General features: G+C 43.8%; 1 protein-coding gene across 3 annotated transcripts in view; it reads right to left on the reverse strand.

Moving 5' to 3' along the window:
• The window catches only part of rbm47 (RNA binding motif protein 47), a 221,212-nt gene extending 203,683 nt beyond the window's left edge, over positions 1-17,529 (reverse strand). Inside the window, exon 1 of one of the 3 annotated variants that reach the window (XM_048532605.2) lies at positions 17,414-17,529. The gene's annotated coding sequence lies outside the window, so the exon portion shown is untranslated. Of the gene's footprint in view, positions 1-17,020; positions 17,126-17,413 lie in introns of those variants that run through there. The other 2 variants (XM_048532587.2, XM_048532572.2) reach the window with 2 other exon arrangements.
• Between the last annotated feature and the right edge of the window lie 8,089 nt (positions 17,530-25,618).

Genomic DNA, 25,618 nt, shown 5'->3' on the forward strand with positions numbered 1-25,618 from the left:
GATGCAACTCAGACTACAGCAATTCATAATGATACGTGAAGTAGCAAGACAAAACAGTTTGGAATGACTTATTATATCATTCCTACCTCCAAGCTATGATTCACAATAATTTATGATGCCATCCTGTTGGCTTTCCTAAACCCATCATTCCCCTTGAAATTGTACAAGTTTCCAGCAGCCCTCTTCTACAATAGTTTGAGCAACATTAAGGCAGCAGCATGAGGCTTCCCACTCCAGCCTTTTCCTGCATTAGTGGAAACTGGCAGTGCCAATGGGTACAGGAATCTTGGGACAGGGCTCTTCGTGCCATTTTTAAACCCTGCCCAATGCACTTTGTTCTTGTGTTAGAACCACAAACAATGGCACCCAGTGTTAGGAACAAACACTCTGTGGCTAAGTCTACATGCAGAGTCAGGCTAAAGTTATTGTTCACCAACACTACACCTTTGCCACAAGACTAGAAGGGTTCTCTTTATGATCAGAGATAATGGGAACTGCAGACGCTGGAGAATCCAAGATAACAAAGTGTGGAGCTGGATGAACACAGCAGGCCAAGCAGCATCTCAGGAGGACAAAAGCTGACGTTTCGAGCCTAGACCCTTCATCAGAGAGGGGCATGGGGTGAGGGTTCTGGAACAAATAGGGAGAGGGGGAGGCGGAACGAAGATGAAGAGAAAAGAAGCTAGGTGGAGAGGAGAGTAGAGGTGGGGAGGTAGGGAAGGGATAGGTCAGTCCGTGGAGGACAGACAGATCAAGGGGGTGGGATGAGGTAAATAGGTAGGGGATGGGGGTGCGGCTTGAGGTGGGAGGAGGGGATAGGTGAGAGGGAGAACAGGTTAGGGAGGCGGGGACGAGCTGGGCTGGTTTTGGGATGCAGTGGTGGGAGGGGAGATTTTGAAGCTTGTGAAATCCACATTGATACCATTAGGCTGCAGGGTTCCCAAGCGGAATATGAGTTGCTGTTCTTGCAACGTACGGGTGGCATCATTGTGGCACTGCAGGAGGCCCAGGATGGACATGTCATCTCAGGAATGGGAGGGGGAGTTGAAATGGTTTGCTACTGGGAGGTGCAGTTGTTTATTGCGAACCGAGCGGAGGTGTTCTGCAAAGCGGTCCCCAAGCCTCCGCTCGGTTTCCCCAATGTAGAGGAAGCCACACTGGGTACAATGGATACAATATACCACATTGGCAGATGTGCAGGTGAACATCTGCTTGATGTGGAAAGTCTTCTTGGGGCCTGGGATGGGGGTGAGGGAGGAGGTGTGGGGCCAGGTGTAGCACTTCCTGTGGTTGCAGGGGAAGGTGCCGGGTCTGGTGGGGTTGGAGGGGAGTGTGGAGCAGACAGGGGAATCGCGGAGAGAGTGGTCTCCCCGGAAGGCAGACAAGGGTGGGGTTGGAAAAATGTCTTCAGTGGTGGGGTCGGATTGTAGATGGTGGAAGTGTCAGAGGACGATGCGTTGTATCCAAAGGTTGGTGGGATGGTATGTGAGGACTAGGGGGATTCTCTTTTGGTGGTTATTGCGGGGGCGGGGTATGAGGGATGAGGTGCAGGAAATGCGGGAGACATGGTCAAGGGCGTTCTCAACCACTGCGGGGGGGATGTTGCGTTCTTTGAAGAACGAGGACATCTGGGATGTATGGGAGTGGAATGCCTTATCCTGGGAGCAGATGCGGCAGAGGCGAAGGAATTGGGAATAGGGGATGGAATTTTTGCAGGAAGGTGGGTGGGAGGAGGTGTATTCTAGGTAGCTGTGGGAGTCGGTGGGTTTGAAATGGACATCAGTTACAAGCTGGTTGCCTGAGATAGAGACTGAGAGGTCCAGGAAGGTGAGGGATGTGTTGGAGATGGCCCAGGTGAACTTAAGGTTGGGGTGGAAGGTGTTGGTGAAGTGGATGAACTGTTCGAGCTCCTCTGGGGTGCAGGAGGCGGTGCCAATACAGTCATCAATATAACAGAGGAAGAGGTGGGGTTTGGGGCCAGTGCAGGTGTGAAAGAGGGACTGTTCCACGTAACCTACTAAGAGGCAGGCATAGCTTGGGCCCATGCAGGTACCAATGGCCACCCTCTTTGTCTCTAGGAAGTGGGAGGAATTGAAAGAGAAGTTGTTGAATGTGAGGACGAGTTCGACTAGGCAGATGAGGGTGGACTGGTCAGGTCTGTGGATCTGCCTCTTTTTGTAGGTTATGTGGAACTGTCCCTCTTCCGCACCTACACTGGCCCTAACCCCCACCTCTTCCTCTGTTACATTGATGACTATATCGGTGCCACATCATGCTCCCAAGAGGAGCTTGAACAGTTCATCCATTTCACCAACACCTTCCATCCCAACCTCAAGTTCACCTGGACCATCTCCAACACATCCCTCACCTTTCTGCCTCCATCTCAGGCAACCACCCACAAACCGATGTCCATTTCAAGCCCACCGACTCCCACAGCTACCTAGAATACACCTCCTCCCACCCACCTTCCTGCAAAAATTCCATCCCCTATTCCCAATTCCTTCGCCTCTGCCGCATCTGCTCCCAGGATAAGGCAATCCACTCCCATACATCCCAGATGTCCTTCTTCTTCAAGGACCGCAACTTGCCCCCCGCAGTGGTCGAGAACACCCTCGACCGTGTCTCCCACATTTCCCGTACCTCATCCCTCACATCCCACCCCCGCAATAGCCGTAGAAAGAGAATCCCCCTAGTCCTCACATACCACCCCACCAACCTCCGGATACAACACATCATCCACGGACACTTCCGCCATCTACAATCCAACCCCACCACCCAAGACATTTTTCCAACCCCACCCTTGTGTGCCTTCCAGGAGACCACTATCTCTGCGATTCCCTTGTCCGCTCCACACTCCCCTCCAATCCCACCACGCCCGGCACTTTCCCCTGCAACCGCAGGAAATGCTACACTTGCCCCCACACCTCCTCCCTCACCCCTATTCCAGGCCCCAAGAAGACTTTCCACATCAAGCAGATGTTCACCTGCACATCCACCAATGTGGTATACTGTATCCGCTGTACCTGGTGTGGCTTCCTCTACATTGGGGAAACCAAGCGGAGGCATGGAGGCCGCTTTGCAGAACACCTACACTCCATTCGCAATAAACAACTACACCTCCAAGTCGCGTACCATTTCAACTCACCCTCCCATTCCTTAGACAACATGTCCATCCTGGGCCTCCTGAAGTGCCATAATGATGCCACCCGTAGGCTGCAGGGACAGCATCTTATATTCTGCTTGGGAACCCTGCAGCCAAATGGTATCAATGTGGATTTCACAAGCTTCAAAATCTTCCCTCCCCCAACTGCATCCCAAAACCAGCCCAGCTCATCCTCGCCTCCCTAACCTGTTCTTCTTCTCACCTATCCCCTCCTCCCACCTCATGCCGCACCTCCATTTTATACCTAGTAACCTCATCCCACCCCCTTGGCCTGTCCGTCCTCCCCGGACTGACCTATCCCCCCCCTAATTCCCCACCCGTACTCTCCTCTCCACCTATCTTTTCCTCTATTAACCTTCGGTGCGCCTCCCCCTCTCTCCCTATTTATTCCAGAACCCTCTCCTCATCCCCCTCTCTTGATGAAGGGTCTAGGCCCAAAACGTCAGCTTTTGTGCTCCTAAGATGCTGCTTGGCCTGCTGTGTTCATTCAGTTCCACACTTTGTTGTCAAGGCTTCTCTTTATATTTGTTTCCATTTTCCATTCCTATGGCTCTTCAGACGCTAATTTAGTGAAATTAACAATTCAAACCTCCAGTTTTCTGCAGTAGAGCCAGTAAGGATTGAACTGAGACTGTCCAAACTCATTTCACACAGGACTCCTTTTAATTGCTTATTTGTGAGCAATTGTGCTGTCTTGTTCTAACAGGATATTAGCAACACACCCAGCATGGTAGTTTCCATTCTAAATCATGTTTTTATTTAAATAAATTCAGATATATAAGGCTATCAAAACATGGTAATGAAATGGTATTGAAGTGATTCTGTGATATTTCAATATCATGAAAAGGTGAACTAAAAGATTAATAATTGGAGATAACAAAGTGTAGGGCTGGATGAACACAGCAGGCCAAGCAGCATCAGAGGAGCAGGAAGGCTGACATTTCGGGCCTAGACCCTTTTTCAAAAATGAGGGAGGGGAAGGGGGTTGTGGAATATATAGGGAGAGAGGTGGAGGCAGATAGAAGATGGATAGAGGAGAAGATAGGTGGAGAGGAAGCAGACAGGACAAAGAGGCGGGGCTGGAGCCAGTAAAGATGAGTGTAGGTCGGGAGTTAGGGAGGAGATAGGTCAATCCAGGGAGGACAGACAGGTCAAGGGGGCGGGATGAGGTTAGTAGGTAGGAAATGGGGGTGGGCCTTGAGGTGGGAGGAGGGGATAGGTGGGAGGAAGGACAGGTCAGGGAGATGGGTACGAGCTGGGCTGGTTTTGGGATGCGTAGGGGGAGGGGAGATTTCCGTTGTGGCCTCCTCTACATCGGCAAAACCAAGCGGAGGCTTGGGAACCGCTTTGCAGAACACCTACACTCGATTCACACTAAACAACTGCACCTCCCAGTCGCAAACCATTTCAACTCCCCCTCACATTCCTCAGACGACATGTCCATCCTGGGCCTCAACGACGCTACCCAACAGTTGCAGGCACAACAACTCACCTTCCGCCCCTGCAGCCCAATGGTATCGATGTAAACTTCACAAGCTTCAAAATCTCCCCTCCCCTTACCGCATCCCAAAACGAGCCCAGCTTGTCCCCATTTCCCTGACATGTCCTTCCTCCCACCTATCTCCTCCTCCCACCTCAAGCCCTACCCCCATCTCCTACCTACCAACATCATCCCGTCCCCTTGACCTGTCCGTTCTCCCTGGACTGACCTATCTCCTTCCTAACTCCCTGCCTACGCTCACCTTTACTGGCTCCATCCCCACTTCTTTGACTTATCTGTCTCCTCTCCACCTATCTTCTCCTCTATCCATGTTCTATCCATCTCCCCATCTCTCCCTATTTATTTCACAACCCCCTTCCCCTCCCCCATTTCTGAATAAGGGTTTAGGCCCAAAACGTCAGCTTTCCTGCTCCTCTGAAGCTGCTTGGCCTGCTGTGTTCATCCAGCTCTACACCTTGTTATCTCAGATTCCCCAGCATCTGCAGTTCCTACTATCTCTGATTAATAATTTGCTTTACTTGGGTTTTCTTTCCCTTTTAATCCTCTGCCTTATAAAACCATTTGAAGAAGAGTTTGTGTAATATAGTCTGAAACTGCTTGTTTGTGACATCCTCCTCCATGTCATTAAGCAGTAAACAAGTTTACCAAAATTGAACTCATCTTCCGCTGATGATGTTGTGAATATCCTTCTCTACTTGGCATGGGTGACTTGGACTAAAGCTAATAAAAAGAATGGGCAGCAGCAAATCTATCTGAAGCTTCTCAGGCACACCATTATATTATGAGGAAAGATTGGTTCAATTAGGCCTGTATTCACAAGAGTTTAGAAGAACAAGAGGGGATCTTACTGAATGGTATAATATTCTAACAGTTCTGGACAGATGAGATGCAGGGAGGATGTTCCCCTGGTTGTGTACACCATGTCGGACTGACATGAGGAACCATTTCTTCACTCAAAGGGCAGTGAACCCGTCCACAGAAGGCTCTGGAGGGCAAGTCACTAAATAATTTCAAGGAAGGGGTCATTTTGCTTTTTTTTGCAAGGCACTGAGGTTTAGAGGATCAGCCATAATCAGGTTGAATGGCACAGCAAGCTCAAAGAACCAAATGGCCTACTCCTGCTTCTAAGTTTCTATGTTTCCTAGAAGGGAAGAGACAATTGGAATGGTCATGTTTGAAGGTAACAAAACAATGATAAGGATTTCAGGAACAGATAGGCTGAGGCAGGAGTGCACAAAGGTGCAAGTAGGGTCATAATAAAGATAACCAACAGTAACAAATTCAGAACAAAACAAATCTACTGATCAACTATTAACATCACTACCTAATACTTATTGAAAATAAACCAGATTTATCTTCATGTCCACCTTTACTGTCAATCTTGAGTATTCCTTTAGCTACCATAATCTTCCTAAAAGATGTCTCCCCAATCAGAACAGTTTAGAAGACTGTTGGCTCCTGAGCTTCCATTGAGGAAATTTCTGATGACCATGTTCAGCACTGAGTTCAGAGGGATAGGCTTATTCCTGAAGCATTTCAGTGTGGGTGAGAGCATCTGACAATATGAAGGCCATTATTAGACTTTTTATAACTTTGGGATTTCTCAAATTGCTTTTCAGCCAATAAACAACATAAAATGTTGTTAATATTATGACAAAGGAAGTGGTAAGCTGTCTTCTTGAGCCAAGCAGTTACGGTGTAGAGATATGCTGTTAGGAGTAAGAACAAGAGCACATGGTGTAAGAGATGACATACTAGAAGGAATTTGGGCCAGGAACCCTGAAGGAACGATAACATAGTTTCATGTCAGGCAGGTATGTGGATTAGAGGGGAACTTGCAGGTGGAATCTACTGCCATTGTCATTCTACATGGTAGAAATCATAGGTTCAGATGGAGCTGTCAAAGAAGCCTTCGTGAGTTGCTGCAATAAATCTTGTAGATAGTGCACACTGCTGCCTCTGTGAATTGTTGGTGAGAGCAGTGAATATTTAAATTGGTGGATGGGGTGTGATTGCAAGTCGGCTACTTTGTCCTAAATGGTGTTGACCTTCTTCCATGTTGTCAAAACTGCTTTTGTTTAGATTTGTCATAGTCACATGTGTCGAGATAAGTATTATTTTGCATGCTTTCCAGGCAAACCATACCTTACTTAAGTAATAGAACAGAATGCAGAATACAGTTTTACAGCTACAGAGAAAATGCAGAGACAGAGATCAACATTAGTATATGAAAGGCCCATTCAAAAGTCTGATAAAAGTGCAGAAGAAGCTGTTCTTGGATCTATTTTCAAATGTTTGTATTTACTGCCTGATGGAAGGGGGTATAACCGGGGTGGGAGGTGTCCTTAATTGTGCTGGCTGCTTTCCTGAGGCAGCGGGAAGTGTGGACGGAGTCAATGGAAGGAAGGCTGGTTTTCTTGGTGGACTGGATGCATTCATAACTCTCTGTAATTTCTTCTGATCTTTGTTTTTTCTATTAATTTGTGGGATGTGGGCATTGCTGGCTAGGTCAGCATTTCTTGCCCATCCCTACCTGCCCTTGAGAGGGTGGTGGTGGGTTGCCTTCTTGAATCACTGCAGTCTACCTGCTGTAGGTGACCCACAATGCCATTAGGGAGGGCATTCCAGGATATTAATCCAGCGACAGTGAAGGATCGGTGATATATTGCCAAGTCAAGGTGGTGAATGGCTTGGAGGGGAACCTGAAGGTGACGGGGTTCCCGTATATCTGCTTCCCTTGTCCTTCTAGATGGAAGTGGTCATAAATTTGGAAGGTACTGTCTGAGGATCTTTGGTGAATTTCTGAAGAAGGGTCATCTGGCCTGAAACGTTAACTCTGACTTTTCTTCACAGGTGCTGCAAGACCTGCTGAGCTTCTCTAGCAACTTCCGTTTTTGTTCCTGATTTAGAGTATCTGCAGTTCTTTTGGTTTTTATTCAGAACACATTGTTGGTAATTATCCAGGCAAGTGGAGTTTCCACTATCACACTCCTGACTTGTGCATTGTACATAGTGAACAGGCACTGGGGAGTTAGAAGGTGAATAACTCACTGCAGAATTCCCATCTTTTCAGTTAAGATATTTCTCAAAACCCAAACTGGTTATTCACCCTGTACAGCACTTCTATCGACCTTTCACAAGTGACTTGGGGATTTTGTTATCCCAAACACACTGTTTAAACGCAAGTTGTTATTTTTTGAGAAATCCTCTGTTCTTCAAGCTGTAACATTGAATATTCACATCCCAAGTTGGCACAAAAAGAAAGGGGGAAGGTCGACAGGACACGATTGCAGAATTTTCTCTCTTCTGTTTCTTGTCACCTCGTGTCTGTCATGTGCACTTAAAGATGATAGGTTAGGGATGCCAGTTCTGATCCCACCTGCAGCAATCACAACACATTGTAGGCGTACTAATTTCAGAGCCCCTGTAATTTCCTTGGATTTGAACCAGCTTTTGAAAGCTTCTGAATTAGATACAGTTTCTGCCACACATAGCAGACTTGTTCTGGAGTTTAGAGCCTTTTGACAGCTAAGTTTAACTTCATGCATCATAATGCAATGTCATATGATGAAAATGTTTTCAATGTTGTAGGTAAAGATATGGTTTGTTCACAAAAGGAAAGTGACCATTAAATTGACCAGCACTATGAAATTGGAAAAGCCTTCAGATCCATTTATCCAGTGGATATAGTGCTCTCCTGCATTGAACATTATTGAGATTCAGATTTATTGTTTCAATTTCACCACATGCTTTGATCTTTTCTTTGATTTACAGGTTAGCTATCTGTATAGCAATTATTCCATTACTCCAAAAATCTATAAAGTATTCATTTCTGTTGACACAATTGTTCACTGGAATATTATTAATAAAATTGACAGCTTCTCAGTTGTCAAAAGGACTAAAAAGACTATTATCTTTGAGGTGCTTTTTGATTGGCAGTTTGTTTTCTTTGAGAATGTGATGGACATTTCAAAGATTTCTCAAAGCTATTACATTACACATATGTTCTTCTGGGGATTAGGTGAGTAGACAGGAGGTGATATGGGGTGCATGGGGAAGTAGATTATGTTGGGGAATTTGGAATATGGTAGATATGTACTGTAGAGAACATGAAACAGGCAGTGACCGGATCAGGTATGGACAGGGAAGAGGGGGTAAGTGGGACGAACACAGCTTAAGGACTGAGGGCTAGGGTGTTTCATATTCGTGTACAGAACTGAGGCAATATCTCAGCAATCAGAGCAATCCTTCTAACCTGCTGGCTTTGGAATCCCCATGTCCATTTCAATCTTGGCTCTACATCAGGATACAGAGGTTCTGACTTCAGGCCACCCATGGCACCCCACCATGAAAACCACGCAAGGTTGCAATGTGAGAAAATTTCCCAAACTGTAATTCTCAGCTCAAAGTGGAAAATCTAATCCTTGGTCTCCACTTAAAATCTCACATAGAAAGTGGCATTTCTGATGGTGTAGCTCTCTCCCAGGGCTGTACCAAAGTGTCAGCTAGATTACAGATTCAAATCTTTAGGTGGGGCTTGAACTCATAACTTTCTGTGTCAGGAGGAACAGCTCGACAACTGAATCAAGAAGCAAATGGACAAGATCTTCAGCAGTTGTGCAAAGAAAACATGTAGTCTTGGTTTCTGGGCTCTAAAATCATACAATCATACTGGTCTACAGCACTGAAAAAGCCACTTCTGTCTATCGAGTCTGGGCTAGTCAAAAACAACCACCTAACTATTCTAATCCGATTTCCTTACACTTGTCCCATAACCTCATGTGTCTTGGCATCACAAGTACTGATGCAAATACTTCTTAAATATTATGAGGGATTCTGCGTCTGCCATCCTTAGAGGCAGAGAATTTGAGATCCCCACAACCATCTGGAGGAAAAGTTTTCCTCACATCCTCTCTAAACCTCCTACCTCTTACCTTAAACACATATGGCTCCAATCGTTGAACACTCCATCGAGGAGAAAATTTCCTTTCTGTCTACCATGTCTATGCGCCTTGTATTTTAATACATCTCAACCATGTGCTGCTGCAATCTCATTAGCTCCAAGGTGAAAAACCTTTCTCTTCATAACTGAAACACTCCAGGTCAGACAATATCCTGGTAAATCTCCTCTGCACCGATCTAGTGCAGCCAAATCCTTCCTATGATAAAGGGTCTAGGCTCGAAACGTCAGCTTTTGTGCTCTAGAGATGCTGCTTGGCCTGCTGTGTTCATCCAGCACCACACTTTGTTACCTATCTGACCAGCCTGTCTATATCCTCCTGTAATGTAAGGCAATCCTCCTCACTACTTAGCACCTCACCAATTGTTATGAACCTACAGTTCATAAGTGCTGTAAGTTTACTGATCAACACTCCTACATTCAAGTATAAATTGTTTATATAAGCCACAAACAGGAAGCGCTAAACAGTGTGCAACTACTAGTCATACAAACCTTCTCCAACCATTGCACTCTGCTTCCTGCTACTCAGCTAATTCTGGTTCCAATTAGCCAAACCTCCTTCGTTACCATGGGCTCTTACTTTTGCCATCAGTCTCCCATGCAGGACCTTCTTAAAAGTCTTGCTGAATTCTAAATAGACTACATTGAATTCATTGCCCTCAGCTACACAAGTGGTCACCTCTTCGAAAAATTCGATCAAGTTGGTCGACTTGACCTCCCTTAGCAAAGCCATGTTGACTATTTTTGATTAATCCCTGAATGTTATCATGGAAAAGTCAATGTCAGTTTTTTTCAGGATCCAGGGACTGAAAATGAGAGAAGATTACCATCCAGGTGGTGGAAACTTTGAGCTATTGGAACTGACCCACAGATGGCTCAAGCATAGCATTCAACTTAATTGGGAACATAAAACCACAAGTGCTGGATCGAGTACCCCTTAGAATAAGTAGTTAACCAAACTTCCTATTTTCTTTCCTTTGGGAAGTGAGGGGAAGTTATCAAAAGCTATGATCCATCAAAAAATACCAGTAACAGAAATAAACAAGAATCAAGGTTCATTGACAGGAAAACAGATGGTATTCAGACTGCAGGCTAATTGGACGTGCACTATTCCTGGGTCTAATTTTGGTAACTCAAGGGTCTGAATTTTGAGAACATTGGTAAATGAACACTTGTACAGTTTTAAGTGATTTTGCACTGAAATTAATGACTGTTACTGATGAGAAAGAATTGCACTGTGTACAGAGAATCTAGGGCCTGTGTGTGAATTCAATACACTTCTGGACAGGAGACAAGGATTGTGATATCCAGTTTACCTACTTATATTGATTGAAATGCAGGCATTCCAAGAACTTGGGTGTTGAATGGTGGAGCAGGCTGAAAGTAGGCTGAATGGCCTACTCCTGTTCCTGTTTTCCATGTTTCTACATTGTCTGCTCATTTCAATGATTGTAATGCCCAGGCAGCACTGCTACTCTGCTAATGTCTGGATATGACAATGGATATTGTGAATAGCTAGTACCTGAATGAGCCAAGCTCCAATGGCACCCAAGAAGCTCAACACCATTCAGGACAAAGCAGGGTGCTTCGTTGTCACTTGAGGAAATATCTTTAACTTTCACTCCCTACATCACTGATGCACAGTGGCAGCAATACGTACCATCGAAAAGATACACTGCATCAAGTCACAGAGTCTTCTGCAACAGCACCTTTCAGACTTGCAATCTCCACCATTCAGAAGGACAGAGCAGTCAAATGGGATCTGTTTAGTTATTGGATCATCCTGGTGCCTCAAACGTATGTAAATATAGTTTGGTTCAAGTAAGAGGTGCCTTTGGTTTATGTGGTTAGAGTCAAACTCCACAGTTTGTTTCCTTGATATGCTGCTGTATAGAACCATTTATGACTAAATATACATACATATACTACATAAAAAGTTTTTTTATGAATAAAGTAAATTTTGAAATTTTAATAAAAGCAGGTACATAGTGATGCTAAGACTTGCATGTTGTCCTCTAAACCACTCACTATCCTAATTTGGGGCCATATCATTGTTCCTTCACTACAGTGGGGTCAAAATCCTGGAATTCTCTCCCCAACAGTATTGTATCTCTATACCAAATGGGCGGCAGCAGTTCAGGAAGCCAGCTCATCACCACCTTAGAGGACATTCAGGCAAGGGCAATATATACCACTCAAAATGCCCATAATCTGTGCATGAAAAAAGAAAAGTCACACCTCCTGCTTCTGAAACCAAACGAATATAGACACAATCTTTTCTCAAAATAAGCCCTGCATCCCAAGAAAATTAGGGTAAGGCTTCGCTCAACCGTTTCAAATGCAAATTTTATAGTTTCTTAAATATGGAGAGAAAATTTGTGCATTGTACTCCAGGTACCATCTCACCAAGAACAAAAACAAAGTTGCTGGAAAAGCTCAGCTGGTCTGGCAACATCTGTGGAGGAGAAAAAAGAATTAATGTTTTTAATGCTGTTTTTCTCTTCTTCCTGCCAAAGTGGCTAACTTCTCATTTTCCCATGTTTTACTCTATTGGCTAAATCTATGCCCACTCACTTAAAGTGGTTACAAAGGGATAGGGATATTCTCTTCATACTAATGCTACCTATCCTAGTGTCATCAGTAAATTTCGCTGCCACACAGCTACAAAAAATTGTTGCCCTCATCCAAGTCATTGCTGTAGATTGAAAGTAATGCCATGTGACACTCCATGAGTTATTGCTTGCCAAACCAAAAATGATCAAGTTATCACTACTCTCTGCTTCCAAATAACTAAATAATCCTGCACCCATACTATTATATGTTGTCACTGTCACCACTTTTCTAGTTTCCTTGTGGCATCTTATCAAATGCCTTTTAGAAATCTAAGTACCCAACATATACAGGTTCAATTTGCCCACCTTGCTTGCTACTACCTCAAAGAACTATAATAATTTGACATTTAATAAATGGCTCTAATAAAACTTCCATGCTATGTGACAATGATCAGACAATCTCTTGAATGGGAGAAAATTTACTTCTTGATAATAGTAAACACCAACAGTTATATTGTTATTTCCGCTGCAAAGGAAAATCCCTCTCTGAAATTATTTCTAGTTTAATGTAGGTGTCAGCAGGTAACAGTGAAAGTGATAAATGAATTTTCAATAAGTTATCCATTTCTGTATTCTTTCTGATTCAGCATGTTTAATGTATCTAAAGTAAGGACACAATGTTCACAATGCACAGCAGCACAACTAGCGTCTAATAGAGAAATATAGGTACATATTCAATCAAACATTTATGTTGCACTTTCCACCATTGTTTTCATTATGTCGATTTTCATTTCTCCACACACTATCTTGAAGTCAAACACATTTGTTTTTGGAAAACTAGTTACCCATTCAATAAGTACATCCTTACTCACTGTCCAAGACACACTGTTCCTTTACAAAATAGTGCATTCTGAAAATAACGAAGTAACTTGTGAAACATTGAAAACAAAGTATCAAAGCTAACGACAGTGCACACATTCGAACTTTGCATCTGTCCACAGCATATTTCTCATCCTTCTGAGCTTTGTTGGAAATGCAGACAGCAAGTCATAAGTTTCACATTTATTTCGAAATAGTGTACGTAACAAAATCCCGAGTTTCACAAATAATGCACTAAAATGTACTTTCCATGTAACTATGTCTATGTCGAGAGATAGTAACACTTCTTTTGATCTCTGAAATAATTATTTTGGACACTTCTAATCCTACCAAACAACAGATGAACAAAAACACCCAGAACAATAATTCTGATTTCAAGTGTACCATTAGCAATCAAAATCGAGTCAAAATAATTTTTCCAAGGTAAATGAAATTTTTAGCAAGAGCAAGACATTTGCAAATCACTGTCCCATGTCTGCGTGTTACACTTGATAAAACGGCACAATTGTTTTAAATGAAATGTTTAATATGTGAGGTGAGCTATCTATGCATACTTCCATCACTAGTTTTAGGATGGAATAAACAGATCTTTCCTCTATACATGCTTATTAGTGTTTTGTCAATGCAAAAATCTAATCCACCTTTTTAAAACCCCATTGCACATTACTGACCATTGCGAATTATTCTCCTGTTATGGTAAGCAGTCCATAGTATTCTTGGCTTCAAATAATAGTGCTACTTAATAGCTTAATTAAATGAGGTAGTCAAACTATCCTCAGTGTTTGCTTAAGTCCTTTTCCAACACAATAGACAACGGAAAATATTCTATGGTCTCAATTTGGTTTGTGGAAGTCTGTATAGGACACAGACCTGAGAGATGTTCCATAAGCTGGAAGACTTACTTCAGGGAGTTTACTCAGTCATCCTACAGCACATCCGATGGCTAAGCTCTTTGAAATACCACAGCTGCACTCCTTTTTCTGATACTGGTCCTTAAGTTAAGTCACAGTCACTTTAACATTATCTCTCCACCTTCTCACATGAATGGTAACATTACGCTGGCTTGGAATTATGCAAACATGAAGGTTAGACCAGCAATACATAAAACCACCCCTTGGACATGACAAGCAATGTCTCAGAATGACATGGGCTGTGACAGCTACAAAGTTGCAACATTTCAACTTCAGATTATTGTTGATCTTTGTGCATTGAGGAATGATGCCTATATAATTGCTTTTATCCTTTATTTTTAATTGCACGTTGGTGAATCTTGCCCGTCATCAACCCTAGATATGATGCTGTTGGGAATTTCTGTTGGTTTAGTTTCATAGAACATAGAAAAATACAGTGCAGAACAGGGCCTTCGGCCCTCAATGTTGCGCCGACTTGTGAACTAATCTAAGCCCCACCCCCTACACTATCCCACCATTATCCATTTCCTTAGATGATTCACTCTGACAAATTCTACTCATTTTTAAAAGAATGCAAAACCTGTACAAAAAGTGCATCGGAGATTAATTTAGTTCCTATTTGGGCTTTTAAGAATAATATTCGAAATATTGTGTGCTAGGTAGACAAACAGGGGGCTGGAAGAAAGCAGCAAGCCAGGCAGCGTCTATACAAAAGGAGCAATCAACATTTCGGTTATTACCCTTCTTCAGGATTGGATGTGGGCGTAGGGAGAGCTGCAGATAAAGAGGGGGTGGGGGAATGGAATGGTGGTGATAGGGGGACACTGGAAGTAGGTATCAGAGATAATGGGAACTGCAGATGCTGGAGAATTCCAGGATAATAAAATGTGAGGCTGGATGAACACAGCAGGCCAAGCAGCATCTCAGGAGCACAAAAGCTGACGTTTCGGGCCTAGATCCTTCATCAGAGAGCTCTCTGATGAAGGGTCTAGGCCCGAAACGTCAGCTTTTGTGCTCCTGAGATGCTGCTTGGCCTGCTGTGTTCATCCAGCCTCACATTTTATTATCCTGGAAGTAGGTATGACCTGTTTGAACAGTGGGATGAATCCGGTTGGTGGCTGAAAGGGAGGGTCAGTAGACGGAATGGAAGGGAGGAGGAGGGGCTGGAGAGGGAGCTGGGGGATGGATGGGAAGGTTATTTGAAATTAGTGAACTCAATGTTGAGTCATCTGGGCTTTAGGGTGCCCACATGGAAGATAAGGTGTTGTTCCTCAAATCTGCGTTGGAGGAGATGCAGGTGAAGCTCTGTCTCACTTGAAAGGACTGTTTAGGGCCCTGGATGGAGGTGAGGGAGATGGTGTGTGGGCAGGTGTTGCATCTTTTACTGTTACAGGGGAAGGTACAGGGTGAGTTGGAGTGGTTGGTAGGGAGCGTGGATGTCTCTACTTTGGTCAGACTGTTCCACCAAGCATCTGTGCCTGGCCCGTAATTGCCAACCTAACTTCCTGGTCACTGCACATTTCAACTTCTCCACGCAGCGCCCCCAACTCTCCCCCCAACATGTCCGTCCTCGGCCTTCTCCAGTGTTACAGTAACTCAATGCAAATTTGAAGAACACCACCTTACCTCTGCCTGGGCACCGTACAGCACAGAGGACTCAACACTGACTTCTCAAATTTCAAGTAACCTTCCCACCCATTCCCCAGCTCCCTTTCCATCTCCGCTTCTTCCCTTCCATTCCACCTACTGGATTCATCCCTCCCATCAATCAACCAGGTCATACCTATTGCTGCTGCCCACCTATCACCGCCATTCAGCTATCCCCCCTTCCCCTACCCCTACATCCAGTCCTGAAGAAGGGTAATACCTGAAACTGCTCCTTTCCTGCAGATGCTGCCTGGCATGCTGTGTTCTTCTGGCCTCCTGTTTGTCTACCTTGGATTCCAGCATCTGCAGTTTTTTTTAATTGTCTCTAACCTTGTCTGAAATATCGTGCATGCTTGAGGGCACCAAGCCATATCAGTTATAGTTCGTTGCTACAACAGGTTGCGTGTGTATACACACCGAGAACTGTCGAAACTCAGAATATTTGCCCAGATTATTGTCAATGGACGAGATTGAGAAGTGTTACCAATAGATCACGTCCAATCATGTGCTCCTTCTGGAGCTTTTGATCTGAATCGAAGTCAACAATGAGGGAAACATTGTAAAAGCCCTGTTTTCACGAAGGCAAGCTGATTATGAACGATTTTCTGTGCCATGGTGATTTCAACGTGTCACCACCAGCACCCTCCAATTTACTAACAGTCAATGTCTCATTAACCTGAATGGCAAAACAATACAATGGAAACAAAGACTGTAATATTATACTTGGCTTTTTTAACGTATTTTAACAACCGTGGCCACTCACCGACAAGCTAAACATAACGGCAGCTATTTAAGAACGAAATCCTTTAAGTCAACAATTATGATTTATAAGTCTCTACACATTGTTAAAGAGCCCTACATCATTTGGAAACCGTCACCAACAAGACCATTTTAATATTTACAGTGCAGTATATTCAATCACTGGCCGGATCAAAATAGAAACAAAAGCTTTGCTTGAATAATATATTGAGGTGGCAGATGTACAGTTCTAAACTCAGTAACCCCGCCGCATACTGGAGTTGAGGCTGGTAGGAGCTCTAGCATCAGTAAAATGCAGGACCTGTAGCTGCGATCTCCCACCGAGGAAGGAGCTTCGGTGGGCGGTGGAGAGGTGTCCCACACATGGGTCACGCACCTTTCAAAACTAAGTAAGAAGCAAACTGTAAAGTTGCACTAATGCGCTGGAGTCAAATCAGTCCCGCAAAGGAGGAAGTCCATCGCAATCTCAGTGAATTAGGAAGCGCCAATTATATTATTGTAAAAGAATAATCTGCAAAAGGCGTTGAAATTGCCGTGCATTGTTTTAGGTCCATTGTCTACGTGTAAAAATGTAATGGGCAGAGAACCCCACCCCCAGCCCCCGTAAGAAAAGCTAAATTTTGAATTTGGTTATGTAAAACACCTTACCATCTGGAAAGGGCAGTTGCAGCAACGAAATGAACTGGAGTTATTAAGTCGTCATAACATGGGAAAGAACTGAAACCAGAACTCAAAGCTGTAAAGATTAAAAAAAACACTGTTGCTACGTGCCGTAGATATGTGCAGCATAATACAATGCACTTCCCCAAAACAAGTGGCTTTCTGAATTTCAATAACCTACTTCCATCTGGCAATGACGTTTGGAGATCGAAACAAGAAACAAAAGGCGCAATTTGGATGATTCAGTTTATATATAATGTGGTAACATCAGCAGGGAGGCCGGTCACACTCAGAAACCATGCCTGACCGCCTGGATTTCGGCAAACCCCCTGCAACACCGGCCTGACCACGCCCGGCACTGGGGGCACCGTACACTCTTACCAGGAACTTTTGTCGCTCACATGTTCTCAGGATCTTCCATGGTGACCCTGTGAAAATCTCACCAGCCACGCCCACACAGGAGTGCGTGAGTCCTTTGTTTCTGGTTATCAGTTTCTATGTGGGCATGTTACAAACTGGAAGGACAAGTTCCTGTAGTTGGAATGAAGGCTTATATTGAAGTTCCTGTACTGCAGAGTACGCCGGCAATAAATATTTCACTGCCCGACCTTTTGTCAACCGAGGAAGCCGATTCAATAATGACATGCAAAGTAGAATTGGATTATCATCTGAAAATATTGTTAGCCTTGGCGAAAAAACAGGGGAGGTGAATTTCTCTACCAGAGAGCCAGAGCAGACATGATGGCTCAAATGGTTTCCTCTTGTGCTTTAACATTTCTAAAATTAATCAATGATCCCACAATTTCCAGAAATGAAATTACCGCCGTAATCAAATGGCAAACTGCATCCTTTTGTTTTCTGCAAACATCAATTTTAATGCTCTTTTCAAAGAAAAGGAAGGTTAGAATTCACCTGATGGTAATATTGCCCATTATATTTCTGTTATCTCATGCAAACATGCAAATAAGAGCAGAAGTAGGCCCTTTGGCCTCTCGAGCCTGCTCCACTATTCAACATGATCATGGCTAATCCTCCCCCCACCGCATCCCAAAACCAGCCCAGTTCGACCCCTCCCCCCACTGCATCTCAAAACCAGCCCAGCTTGTCTCTGCCTCCCTAACCTGTTCTTCCTATCACCCCAAGCCACACCTCCATCTCCTACCTACTAACCTCATCCCACCTCCTTGACCTGTCCGTCTTCCCTGGACTGACCTATCCCCACCGTACCTCCCCACCTATACTCTCCTCTCCACCTATCTTCTTTTCTATCCATCTTCGGTCCGCCTCCCCCTTGCTCCCTATTTATTCCAGAACCCTCACCCCATCCCCCTTTCTGAGGAAGGGTCTAGGCCTGAAACATCAGCTTTTGTGCTCCTGAGATGCTGCTTGGCCTGCTGTGTTCATCCAGCTCCACACTTTGTTATCTAGCAATCTATCTAATTCCACTTTAAAAATAGTAAACGACCTCTGCGGTAGAGAGTTTCAAAGTCACACAACCCCCTGACAGAAAACAAAACTGCTTTAATTCCATCCTAAAATAATGATCGCTAATTTTTAAACATTTCCCCATAGTTTTGGACTATCTGCAGAGGAAACATCCTTCCCACAATTTTTGAAGAAGAGTCCAGGCTCGAAACGTCAGCCTTCCTGCTTCTCTGATGCTGCCTGGCCTGCTGTGTTCCTCCAGCTCCACACTGTGTCTTTTCTTATTTAAATGAAGAGTGCCTGCAGAATGCTAAGGTGCAGCATGATCTATGTGTTCTAATGGTGAATTGCAAATGTTTGAATGCAGGGAGACAAAGTGGTTAAGAAGGCTAATGGAATGCTATCTGATATATGAGAGGAATTGAACATAAAAGTAAGGATTATATGCCTTAGTTATATAGGGCATTGGTAAGATCACATCTCAAGTAAGATATGATATGCCTGGATGGTATGCAAAACAATATGTTTTATCTCAGTACATGTTACAATCATAAATCAACCAAGCTGTGATGCACCCAGATAGGATGCTTTCTATGATGCATCAATAAAAATTATGAGTCAATGTGGACATGCCAAATTCCCTTAGCCTTCTTCAAACCCATTCAGGATCTCGTCCATTTCAATTAAGTCTCCCAAAACTCTACCAACCCTACCAAATGTCAGTAGAAACAACTTTTCCTCGTAAGTCAACCTCCTCTGATCTGCCTCCAAATCCCTTCCCTAAATAAGGAGATCAAAGTGACTTGATTTGATTTATGATTGTAACATGTACTGAGATAAAACATATTGTTTTGCATACCATCCAGGCATATCACATCTTACTTGAGATGTGATCTTACCAATGCCCTATATAACTAAGGCATATAATCCTTACTTTTATGTTCAATTCCTCTCATATATCAGATAGCATTCCATTAGCCTTCTTAACCACTTTGTCTCCCTGCATTCAAACATTTGCAATTCACCATTAGAACACATAGATCATGCTGCACCTTAGCATTCCGCAGGCACTCTTCATTTAAATAAGAAAAGACGCAGTGTGGAGCTGGAGGAACACAGCAGGCCAGGCAGCATCAGAGAAGCAGGAAGGCTGACATTTCGAGCCTGGACTCTTCTTCAAAAATGTTGGTAGCAGTAGTTTATCATCCCCTCAAAAAGGAACCACACAAGATGAAAAAGAATAAATCAACAAATAATCGGAGCATCTAAAAAGAAGAGAGCAGTAATTAAGGGTGACTTTAATCTTTATGTTGATTAGGTGAATCAAGTTGCAAAGGATTATCACAACAAATTCATAGTGTGCATTAGGGATGGTTTCCTAGAACAATATGTCATGGAGCCAACCAGGGCCACATTATCTTGGATCTGGTAATGGGTAATGAGGCAGGTTTAATACATGTCCTCTCAGGAAAAGAAAACCTGGGAAGTGATAATAATAAGATGATAGAATTTGGTATTCAGTTTGAGAGTGAGATAGTTTTTTGACTTGATTCGATTTGACAGAAGAAGGTGGAAGATAGCAGCGTTGGGGCGGGGGGTGGTCTTTGGTTATATTGGCTGCTTTCCTGAGGCAGTGGGAAGTATAGATGGAGTCAAATTGATGGAAGGATGGTTTGCATGATGGACTGTGCTGCGTTCACGACTCTCTACAGTTTCTTGTGGTCTAGGGAAGAGCAGTTGCCAAAACAAGCTGTGATGCACCCAGATAGGATGCTTTCTATGATGCATCAGTAAAAATTATGAGTCAATGTGGACATGCCAAATTCCCTTAGCCTTCTGAAAAAGCAGAGGCATTGGTGTGATTTCCTGACTGTAGCATCAATGGAGATGGCCCAGGGCTGATTGTTGGCAATATTTACTCTTTAAGTTGAGTTGGAAACAACTGTGTCTAACTTAAATAAAGGGAATTTTAATGAAATAAGGATAGAGTTAGCTTATGTGAACCAGGTTGATAGGTTAACAGGAAAGCCAACAAGCAAGCAGTGGCAGACATTTAAGCAGATAATTCATAACTCTTAGCAAAAATATATCCTAACAACGAGGAACGATTCTAAGAATGATCAATGGCTAACCAAGGAAATTACAGGGAATATAAAATTGAAAAAAAAATCTTTAAAGAGGCAAAAATCAGTGAAAGCCCTGAAGACTGAAATAAATTCAGAACTAAAGACTAAAAAGATAAATAGGAGAGAAAATATACTACACGGGCACCTGAGAGAGGAGCATAAAATCTGACAATAGGAACTTCTTTAAATAAACAGAATGGAAAAGGCAGACTAGAGTGAACATAGGTTCCTTAAAAAATGAGTCTGGGGAGATGGTTATGGGAAACAAGAAAATGGCAGAGAAGTTATGCAGATACTTTGTATTATTCTTTACATTGGAATACTTTGAGCATCTCATTTTTATTGGACTAACATTTTTTGATGAAGTCTTAATCAGAATGGACAGAGGGCAGTCAGAAAAATGTGTTAAATTTGGATTTCCAGAAAGCATTCAACAAGATACTTCACAAAAGGTTAAGTCATTAGATAAGAGCCCTGCTGTTGAAGGTGGTATATTGGCATGGATAGAGAATTGGCTTATCATCAGAAAACAGTGAATCGGGATATGGAGTTCTTTTTCAGGTTGACGACCTGAGACCAGCAGTGTTCCGCAAGGATCAACGCTGGGGCTGCAACTGTTTTCAATATGTACTAATGACTTGGAAAAAGGAAGTGAATGTACTGTAGTCAAATTTACAGAAGACATAAATATAGGCGGAAAGGCAAATTGTGAGAGGGTTACAACAGTTTAAAGAGAAATATTGATAGGTTAGTAAGTGGGCAAAATTTTGGCAAATGGAATATGATGTGGGAAAATGTGAAGTTTGTCATTTTGCAAGGGTGAATAAAAGCACAAAGTATTATTTAAATGGAGAAAAGCTGCAAAATGCCACATCACAGTGGGACTTGGGGGTACTTGTGCACAAAACACAGAGAGCTAGCACACAACTGCAGTAGGCAATCAGGAAGTCTATTGGAACGTTGGCTCTTATTCCAAGTGGGTTGGAGAATAAGAGCAGGGAAAGCTTGCTGCAACTGTCCAAGGTGCTGGTAAGGCCACATCTGGAGAACTGTGAACAGTTTTGGTCCCCATGATGTAAGGAAAGATATTATTTCATTGGAAGCAGTTCAAAGAAGTTTCACTAGACTGATCACTAGCGTGAAGAGGTAGTTTTATGAGCATTGATTAAGCAGGTTGGGACTCCACTCATTGGCTTGAGAAGAGTTGGAGGTGAACTTATTTGAAACATACAGGAAACATATAGGGCTTGACAGGGTAAATGCTGGGACGATGTTATTCTAGGACCAGACAGCATATTATCATAATTAAGGGTTGCTAATTTAAGATTCAGATGAGGAGAAATTTCTTCGTTCAGAGGATTATGAGTCTTTTGAACTCCTTGCCACTGAGCATTATGGGGGCAGAGTCGTTATGTATATTTAAGGCTGAGACAGATGGGTTCTTGAACAGTAGAGGAGTCAAGGTTTAAGGGAAAATGGCAGGAAATTGGCTTGAGGAATATTGGATTAGTCATGATCCTGTTGAATTGCAGGCCAGGCTCAAGCGGACGAACAGTCTACGCATGTTGCTATTTCTCGCTATTCTCATTCAGGAGTCATTTGACAGCAGTAGAGTTAGCACAGTATTGAGGGTAATCTCTTGTAGCACAAGAGTCAATGACAGCCAGGAGCTGTGTGACAATGAATGCTGATTTGGTGAAAACAACGCAGTTTCGAACCACCTACCTTTTAAATAATAGTTGAATGATGCTGACCCCAACTGTACATGAGAGACAGAAGGAGAATTAAAATCCCACTAATTGGTGGGATTCAAACCCATGTTCTCCAGAGAATCAGAATTTGAGATGACTGGCCCAATAATATTATTGCTTTGTCTGACAAATGATTGCCTTATCTTCTCCCTAGCTCATTTTGCTAGGTATTTTAAAATCCATGTTCACTCGTTACCAATCCTGCTAAGCAGTTTCCTCTCACTTAGTCCAGATATTTCCTCATCAAGTCATTCAGAGATACTATTACACAGCCAGGAGCTATCGTGAGTAGGTTTGCAGATGACACCAAGATTGGAGGTGCCGTGGACAGTGAAGAACGTTACCTTAGAGTACAATGGGATCTTGATCAGATAGGCTGAAGGGGCCCAGGATTGGCAAATGGAGTATAAATGTGAGGGGCTGCATTTTGGAAAGAAAAATCAGGGCAGGATTTATACGCTTAATGGTAAGGTCCTAGGGAGTGTTGCTAAACAGAGACCTTGGAGTCCAGATTCATAGTTCCTTGAAGTGGAGTCCCAGGTAGATAAGATAGTGAAGAAAGCATTTGGTATGCTTGTCTTTATTGGTCTGTGAATTGAGTACAGGAGTTGGGAGGTCATGTTGCAGCTGTGCAGGGCATTGGTTAGGCCACTATTGGAATACTGCGTGCAATTCTGGTCTCTCTGATAGAGGAAGGTTGCTGTGATGTTTGAAAGCGTTCAGAAAAGATTAACAAGGATGTTGCAGCGCTGGAGGGTTTGAGCTATGGGGAGAGGCTGAATACATTAGGGCCATTTTGCCTGTCGTGTCAGAGGCTGAGGGGTGACGTTATAGAGGTTTATAACATCACGATGGGCATGGATAGGGTAAACAGACAAGGACTTTTCCCCTGGGTGGAAGAGTCCAAAACTAGAGGGCATAGGTTTAAGATGAGAGGGGAAAGATATAGAGGGATCTAAGGGGCAACATTTTCACGCAGAGGGTGGTGTGTGTATGGTACATGCTGCCAGAGGAAGTGGTGGAGGCTGGTACCATTACAACAATTAAAAAGCATCTGGATAGGTAAATGAATAGGAAAGGTTTAGAGGGATATGGGCCAAATGCTGGCAAGTGCGACTAGAATTATTTAGGATATCTGGTTGGCATGGACGAGTTGGACCGAAGGCCCTGTTTTTGTCCTGTCCATCTTTATGACTCTATGGCTCTGGAGCAGATGAGGTTTGAACTACCACTACACCGCAAGACCCCTCGGCCCAATTTCTTTTTCTTCTGCTTTTTCTTTTTATTTCCCTTTTTTTATATGCAGCGGTACTCTTATGCACAACTGAATGTTCTTTTCTATTAACTACCACCAATTAATCACTGTGCTCTCCAATTCATTAATTTACATGCGAACCCCATTCAGGACAATGCAGACTATCAAAGATGAGGAGGGGGGAGGGAAGGGCGAGTGGCTAAATTAAAATGTAGTTGGAAGGAAAGATAAAGCATTCTACTACCTGCAGTGCACACCTGGCAGTGACAGCGTTGGTGAACACTATGTGCACCGTCTCCAGGGACACCTGAACACAAACGTAGCTGTGGAAAAGGAGCAGACAATTGGCAGAAATGAATTCCCTCACAACCCACTGGCTGGACCTGTTAATAGCCAACTTAGCTATGCCCAGGAGCAAACCCATAAGGGGGTCCTTCAACTTGCCCGCATCTAGCTGCACCTTTGGGTGACCCAAGATCAGGACCATGGGGCTGAAGTGCGACCAGAAGCACAGCAAAAGATTTTTCAAGAAACTAAAAAGGGGATGCAATTTCCCACAACCAATATACGCATGGCCCATGGACTCCGCAGCGTCACAAAATAAACAGTTTGGCTGGGAACGCTGTGAATCACTGCAATTTCTGGTTATGTGGGATTGCTGTGTGCAACACCCTCCATCCCAGGACCCTGGTGGGAAAATGGGAGGACTCTGGCTTAAAGACCCCACCAATCAAAACCCCTGCTGCCCAGTGATTAAAAAGCATGCCAGGGTGAGCCCAGGCAGCAGATGAAGGGCCAGAAGTGGATGGTGTGCAGCAGCAGCTCGTACAAAAAGCATAGGCATTCCCATGAGGTGGCTCAGGTTGTAGGTTGCGGGCTCCTGAGAGAGATTCAGGAATCTAGACCCGAGTAGACATACGCACAGACAGGATCCCACTGCACACCTGAGCACCCTCTAACTGGTACCCCAAGCGTTTTCAAGCAACTGATAGCATCGGCCATGAGCTGGACATCTACAGCCACCTGTTTCCCAATTCCTGTGGCAGTATCCAGCCCAGACCTTTGCCACCCAGCACGTCCCTGAGTCTGGTCACCTTTGCAGCCACAGTCCTCTCCTCTGCCAACCACTCAAATCAGTGGTAACAAAGGTATGGATTCCTGAGCAGCATTTCGCTAAAGGATAACCACAGCTCCTGGCCTTGGGAAGACCCAAGGTGAAGTACCTATGTTTCAGTCAACGATCAGCTCCTGGTAGAAGACAAGGAAGCGTCCTGAGACAAATAATTGCCTTATCTCCTGCCAGGTTTGTTCTGCTAGTCATTTTGTAATTCATGTCTCTTCTCACTTAATCTAGAAATTTTCTAAACAGCTTGTTCAGTAATGTTATTACACACCTCTGGAGCAGACTTGAACCCAGGCCTCCTGGCTCAGAGGTGGGGACATTACCACTGCACAACAAGAGCCATCAGGCCAATTTACCAGGATACAAACTACACTTTCCAGGTATCACAGTTAGTTGAAAGCCACCCCTGACGTATATTGCCAGAAGTCTATCTCTATGGTTGGAATCTTAAAAGTCCCTGAACGACCTGGGCTATGATGAGAAATGTGAAAGAAGCATGCAGGTAAGTCCAGTGAGGCCTGTCTGGATGTTGTGGGCCACACGCTGCATCTATAACTAGAAGCAATGTTCTTGCCATGGAGCAGTGAATTGCTAATGAAGAGGGATTAATGATTATTAACCACCTTGTTATCCATTTGCAAACCTCGCCCACAGACATAGTCATCCGATATTTGTCAACATCTGAAGATGCCTGTGGCATGTCTCTGATTCACTTGCAGTAAGTTTAGGAAGTATACACCTGCATTGCAGGTGGACTGGCATTTAACACTGAAAAGCTGATGCAAGAACATATTATGTGTGGTCTCGGCTCCCAGCTCACAGACTGGATCTAGGGTGTTTCTTAGCGGTGCTTGCTGGCTCTCGACACACTCACTTAGCATCCATTTGCACGAATGTAGCTTCTAT

This window comes from Stegostoma tigrinum, chromosome 1, assembly GCF_030684315.1.
Source record: "Stegostoma tigrinum isolate sSteTig4 chromosome 1, sSteTig4.hap1, whole genome shotgun sequence".
In the NCBI taxonomy this organism is placed as follows: Eukaryota; Metazoa; Chordata; class Chondrichthyes; order Orectolobiformes; family Stegostomatidae; genus Stegostoma; species Stegostoma tigrinum.